At 29.9% G+C, this 7,370-nt stretch overlaps 1 long non-coding RNA gene across 1 annotated transcript; it reads right to left on the minus strand.

Moving 5' to 3' along the window:
• Positions 1-244: 244 nt before the first annotated feature.
• Positions 245-2,648, minus strand: LOC131035920 (uncharacterized). Its single transcript, XR_009104011.2, has 3 exons — positions 2,576-2,648; positions 2,338-2,457; positions 245-345 (listed from the first exon to the last, which is right to left on the minus strand). It is a non-coding gene; the product is annotated as an uncharacterized LOC131035920 (long non-coding RNA).
• Between the last annotated feature and the right edge of the window lie 4,722 nt (positions 2,649-7,370).

Genomic DNA, 7,370 nt, shown 5'->3' on the forward strand with positions numbered 1-7,370 from the left:
TGTATAACAGTCATCCAAGTAAGAAAACAGATTAAAATGGTTATTTGGATTGTTAGCATGACACCTTGATACTTGGTTATATTCTATATTCAAGTCTTGCTTGGTTACAGTTTGTAATAGAGAAGTGTCATCAGTATTTTTAACATGATCTTGTTCAGCATGAGAAGTATGTCCAGATTTTCTTGTATTCTCCACATGATTGGATACTGGATTGCAATCTAACAGCAGTATTTTGGGTACTTTTTTGCATAGCTTCTTTCTCAAATGAGTCATCCAGTAGTTTTTTATTTCATTGCCTGTCCTGCCTGGAATTCTTCCTGCTATCAAAGCCCATCTGAGAAACACCTATAAAACCACCATTTAACAAATAAATTAGCTCACTAAGACACCCATATAGGTCGGTATAATTCTAACTTAACTCAAATCTGAATATGTGTATAGAAAATATTAACATAGCCTGTACAATGAGAATGCCAGATGTAGATATAACAGAAGATTAGCTGCAAAGTAATCATAGAGTGTATCAATTTATTTTTTTGGATTGAATATGTAAATTAATTTACATATTTTTAATCCATAGTCTATCCTCAAATAATTATGGAGACCAAATTTTTCATATATCAAGATTAAATGGCGTGCTAAGGCTCTTATTCGGATCTTAGAGTTTAGATGTAGCAGGATAATTGGTCATCAAATTGTATCATCGTATTTTAAATTGATTTATATGCTAGTTATCACTTCATTTCTTCATTTCTTCGGGTGTTTGGGTGTTAGGATGGTTGTTCAATACTTGTGATCGAAATTTATTCACTCTCTTAGTGAGACTGTCTTGGTCAAGTGTGACTTTGCTGGCCGTGTGGATCCTCAAGATGCTGATATCTACAATTGGTTCAATTTTCTTCTTTAGAGAGATGACCCTTCTCTTTGTGGAAGGAATGGTAGGCAGGTCTTGAGGATTACATGCAGACATCCTTTGTGCAAGATAAATCGAGAAGGTCAGTGGACCCCTCTTCCTCAAGGAGTTTTGAAAAATACAGATGGCTCTTCTTGGGGAAATCTAGGTCATGCGGGTATTGGCAGAGTAGGATGTGATAGTGCTGGAGATATTCAATTTCTTTTCTATTTATAGGGGTCTTCATACAAATATATACATGGAGGCTCTCGCCATTTTTTATGCTATAGAGTGATGTTGTATTCTTGGCTGGACAAGGGTTATTTGTGAGTCCAATTCTCAGGGGGTGGTGACTTTGCTGAAAGAGCAGCGACTAGATGATATCTGTTGGAACTTAGCTTTGATTATTCAACAGATTCTAAGGTTGCATCAATCTTTAGAATCTATTACTTTTATTCTCATTCCTAGGGAGTGGAATGAAGTAGCAAATTGTTTGGCTAAATGGGCTTCTTATCGAATGCAGGGTTGGACCATTGTGGATAGGGGGCAATTATCTTTAGAATTGTCTTACATGTTAGATCAGTTAGTGGATACAAACAAGGTTGTATAGTGCTCTTTTCTCTGCTGGGTGGTTGGCCCTTCTTGCTGTGTACTTCTCTTGTTTTGAATAAATTTTTACCCCTCTTTTAATGTAAGATTATTCTTAAATATCAATTAGTTCAATAGTTAATGTTGATAATTGATAAAGAAAAATGATAGAAATAAGGTGTAGATTTTTTATTGATAGTTTTACTATTGAAACCTATAATGTTTAGAATGATTTAAGGATATCTAATAATAGATCCAAAATACATCATCAAACGTTTTAAGAGGATAAACGATGAAAACTGTACTGAGTCTGTGAAACAATGGGGGAGGTAGAAAAATGCCAGTTAAATTACAACATCAACCACCATGCAGATTCATTATTATAAATCAAAACTTTATATTAGTTGTTGCTATCCAATCTTTTCACTCTTATAATCATCAGTTACTGTAATAAGTTAGCTATAGAATAGTATGAGGCTAGAGTTCCTGTGTATCCTTACAAAAGAAGGACAATCAATAAAATCACTCCTCAAGATCAATTAAAAGATATATATATATATATATAAATAAATAATTAGCCTGTGATGTTTTGATTGACATAGAACCCACCAACATGCTCTCAAATACATTAAGAGAACACACCTCTAATCTATTTAAGGGTGGCCCTGAATAAGATTTAAAGAAAAGAGAGTGATATCTAAAGTTTAACAGCCTTCATCAGGCCATTGTTATTAGTGGTAGCGTTATCAGTTAACTTGGGACATTGGCTATAATTTGTAGAAAAATGGAGGGTTTCAGGCCATTGTTAAAACTCACTCCCAACTTTCCTATTCCAATAATCAAAACAAAAACCATACCTGTTTCCTAGCAGATTGTGCATTCGGATTATAAGCTCTTCTTCATCTTGAGAAATGTTTCCTCTCTGTATATTTGGTCTCAAATAGTTCATCCAACGTAATCTGCAGCTTTTCCCCCTCCTAAGCAAACATGATTCAATGTGAAAATCATGTTCTTATATTTTCATTCCAAGCTATCAAAATATTTAAGCAGAGAATAAAAAAAATAACAATCATGGATTCTATTTTGATAACAAACCTGCATTATGGGGTAATGAACTCCAATGACCTTCACCATGAACTTCTATTTATTTGGTAAGCAAGTAATCTTCTTCAGGAGTCCACATACCTCTTTGCAGCCCTCTTTTATGCCCCATTTTAAAAATCCCAACACCATAACTTATCACCCATCTCTGTTCTAAAGGAGTTTAGCTGCAGAGTGGTTCACTGACAGTGCACTGTTAGATTCTATAACTCTGTAATGAACACCAGATGTGCTACTCATTCCTCATCATGCAGACAGATTATATAACTCTACAAAGCACTTAAATACTAATTTTAGAACCAAACTACAAAGTAATCAGTACACCCCAAATCAAGTAAACCATTATTGCATTGGAACTTCTTGAAACTCTTCACAATTTTAAATGGTTGCTTCAAAATCATGTAGCCCACTTTTATAAGCAATCCGTGAGTGTATCACTAAATAATACCATATAAAGTTTTGACCTGGAAGTGCCATACCCAGATAATTTTGTATTTCCAATTATCCTAGGTAGTAATGAAGTCCACTTTGGAATCTCAAGGCCCTGGATATATTCATAGATGATTCTTGATAACCACAATCATGAAGTTTTAATTCAACAGTAAAAAATTTCTGCTCCTAAAGCAAGGCAAGGGCACTTGATTCGCTTCCCAAAGCAAATCAGAGAAAAAGAGAACCCTAATATGGGATAATTATACCACAGGCAAATCTTGTCATATGCAACATATGAGTATTTTAGTATAGACTGAGATTCTAGATTATCCCATCAAACTGGAATTCAACCAATTTGATGCTCTTCTAAGATTCAATATATCTACCCCAGGTTAACAACACAGATATAACTGGAAAATTAAAAAAGACAAACAATTGGATGAAGAAAGAAATATTTGATACAAATAAAAACCAAATTTTTTTATCATCTCACAAGATTTCAACATGATTCATCTTGCAAAGCTAAGTAAACAAGTTTTGGATTCATACACAGTGAAGTGTCTTGGGTTCATACATACCTCGCAAATTCTTGAGATAAAAAAGAATAGATGATGTTGCACTGGTTTGTTTAAATAGAATTTTAGGAATTGTATAGTAATTAGAATTTTTATTTTTAGAAAGGAAAAATATTGTATTTTATAAATAAAATTTTTATTTTCCAAAAAAAAACATTACATTGTATTTATAGTGCATCGTGGATAGGATTTTTGTTTAAAAAAAGTATGGTATTTTGTTTTTAATTTTTATTTGATAGATTTATTGATTTTCAATAAAGTTGTCATTGTAGGTCATATGTAAATGACTTTTATTTTTATATTGAGAAATTTTTTGCATGCCTTTCACATAGTATTAAATATATTACTTAACAATTGTTCACACATTAATACCTGAAAATAATTATCAGTTTTATTAATTATACATTGAATATAATTCAAATAATATTAATTATCTTTACTAATTTTTTGGGTAGGTAAATAGTAGATAAAGGATTTCTGTTGCATTGAAATAAATGAAGTTTACATAAATTATTTTTACTATAAATAATTATGTATTCAATAATATGTGATGATGTATAATCATTATTATTAATATTAATATATTTTACATCATTATATAAACATATTATTAATTAATATTAGCTGAACTATTTTAAATTAATCCAATATCATATATCATATTTTTATTATTTTAAAATGTTTAATATTTAAAGTTTTTCACTATTATTAATACTAAATTTTGTATAACTTTTTAAAAACTAAATTTTGAAATATTTTTTATCTTTAATTATTTTAATATACTATTATTCTATATTTTTAAATAAACTTATTAAATATATTTAAATCCAAAAACCAAAATACCACTCATCATATTTGATAATTATTAAAATATACTAATGTGAAATATATTAAATACACTAATTTAATATATTTGAATTGTTTATATATTATTAGTAATGTAGAAATATAGTATAATAATGTTAAACATTATCAATAGTATATAATATTAACATTTTTTTTCTCACATTAATATTTAATATTAATACTATTTTAAATATATAATATGTTTAAATTAATAATCAATATATTTATATAAAGATTTACAATATATTAAATAGTTATATTAATAATTATTAATACTATATAAAAATTATTTAATATTGTATAATATTATTTAATGAATGATATTATCATTAATTATTTAATATTTGTATTGTTCTAATTATTGAGTGCACAATATCTGATTCTGCATAACGGTTGTGCAGCAGGTATATAAGACTATTTAATAAAGGTCTGAAAAGAAAACATATATTTCTGCTTTAGCTTTACACTTTATTTTTCATTCATATGTAATTTGCTTTGGTTTTGGTTCCATTTTTGGCAGATTTATTGTGAATGCCATAAATCTGTACTTTGATTCTGAAATAAAGGTTTGAAAAGCAAACAAATGAGTTGTTTTAATTTTACATTTTGTATTTAATGTTGGTTTTTCTAATTGCCATGTTTTTTAAAGTTATGTAGGATTAAAACATCTACACTGCTATAGATTTTGATTTTTTTAATCTGTTATGGCTTGTTTACTGATTTGTCAGATTTCATTTTTAGTTTCTGAAAAAAACATCTTTGTGTACATTTGTTATAATTTTTCTTTTATTTTTTAAATTTACATTATATGTCAATGGGTCCTTGGTCTACTGGTGAAGTTGAATGGCTTCAAATGAGCCCACTAGGGGTCAAATCTTGTTGAGTGCAAGGCTCCGACATCATAAGGAATGAGGACCTCCATAAAAAAAAATTAAAAATTGCATTACATTATTTAATTTTAAAAAACTACATTGTATTACTTAATTGTAAAATGATGATTTAGAGAACATAAATAACTGTTGTTATAACTTATACCTTTACATTTTGTATTTTACTTTAGATTATCTATTTCCATCAAAATAAATGTAAAAAAATTGTTTGTATGACACCTAAATTCATCTAATGGCCATATATTTATGGCAAATTTGTGTTGTATAGGCTCAGGGTTCAAATTCACTCCCAATTTATAAGTATAATGCTTAGGTTGTTGATGGTAAACCTTGTACAACTAACTAATCCATAATAGAATAGAGTTTCATAACATTGTTTCCCACTTCAAAAATCTTTGCCCTTGAAGCTTGAAGCCTGAATTGAGAAAACATGGAGAGAATGTTGGTTCGCCCCTGTATTGTATCTTCAAGTAAAAAACCTTTCCATTGAAATAGAACTTCCTCAATAGAATGTGTTTGAAATTACTTGGTTCATTTGTTTAATATAGTCTCTTGTTTTACAATGTGCCCCTCATCATCCAATAAGGGTAGTTTTATTAGCTCTCATCTAGTATGTCAAATCACTTCCATGAGGCAAAACATATAAAAAAATAGTGAATAGAGGAGGAGGGAAGTGTAATTAGCATGCAACCTATTTAAATGTCATAAATTTTTTAAACATAATTATGACCCACCTTGTGAAACATGCCTATGTCTTTTTGTAGAAAGCTAGAAAGATCTAATGACCTATTCTAAAGATATGTTGTAGCATTTTGGTCCACCAATTAATTTATGTAGTTCTATACCTATTCCAAATTGTTTTTAAGGACCTTGAGAATTTGATCCTTTGGGCAAGGGAGTTTCCGATAAATTCAACTCTTAATGAACCTAGAATACAAGTAGAAAAATGTGAGGGATGATGATAATGAGTCTTAAATGGGTTCATATTGGATATACATTATTATTTAAGTTTTATTATATAATATTACTCAATGAGAGGTAATTTATTAGCTCATTTCCCTTGTGTCTCAAACATAAAATAATGTAGGTAAGTTTCTAGGAATTTTTTGACAACCTAATTTTGGTCATTAGTGTAAGGATGATACCATGAACTTGTGTTCAAGTGGGTGCATTATAACTTGAATAATTACTATTAGAAGTTACTTGTAAAAGTTAGATCATAATCACTAACAAGGGAGTGGGGTATAACATTTAGCTTCAAAATATTATCCAAGAAGTGTGGTATACTACAATAACTAGAAGGGTGTCTTAAGGCACACAAAATAGCTGTCATATTCAAACAATCAATAATGGCTTAAATGGATTGTTGACCACCCAGCTAGAAGACAAATAATATAATCCACATAGTGGCCACTTGGTGGCTGTTATAATTCATGTCTCTATTGGCTTTCTAAATAAATTACGATAGCATTATGGTTTAAAATTTGATAGCCAACATTTTTTTAATTTTGTTTAAAAATCATTCAATGTTGTTTGAGTTTTCATTAACTATTTTACCAATTAACTATATTACCACATGTTGCACATTGTAAGCAACATTTGAATGAAGATATTATATCATAGCACTATAAGTAATATAAAATAGCACCATACATTGTAATATTGTAAGTAATATAACAATATTATTACATTTACTCTGTGTTAGATATGGGGGGTGACCTCATTCAAACCAAAGTAGATAGTTGTGATGATTTCAAAAATGATTTCAACTTGTGACCGGAAGTAGTTAAGGGTAACCTTGCGAGTTATGTAGGGAATGTAGGGCTTTGATCAAAACCTCTCTGAAAAATTTGCCCAATCGTGGGAGAAGGGTGAGGTGAAAGTTGGGGGAGTGGCCTTCAAGGTCTCCTCGGACTTGATCGCTACTGTTATTGGGCTATTGCTACAGGGAGTAACTTTTCCTCAAAAGTCAAAGAGGTCCAACAAAGTGTTGGCAATTTGGTGGAACTGATTATCAATTGCATTGATGTTTTGTCATTGATGTCA

The sequence above is a fragment of the Cryptomeria japonica genome, chromosome 3 (assembly GCF_030272615.1).
Source record: "Cryptomeria japonica chromosome 3, Sugi_1.0, whole genome shotgun sequence".
Classification (NCBI taxonomy): domain Eukaryota; kingdom Viridiplantae; phylum Streptophyta; class Pinopsida; order Cupressales; family Cupressaceae; genus Cryptomeria; species Cryptomeria japonica.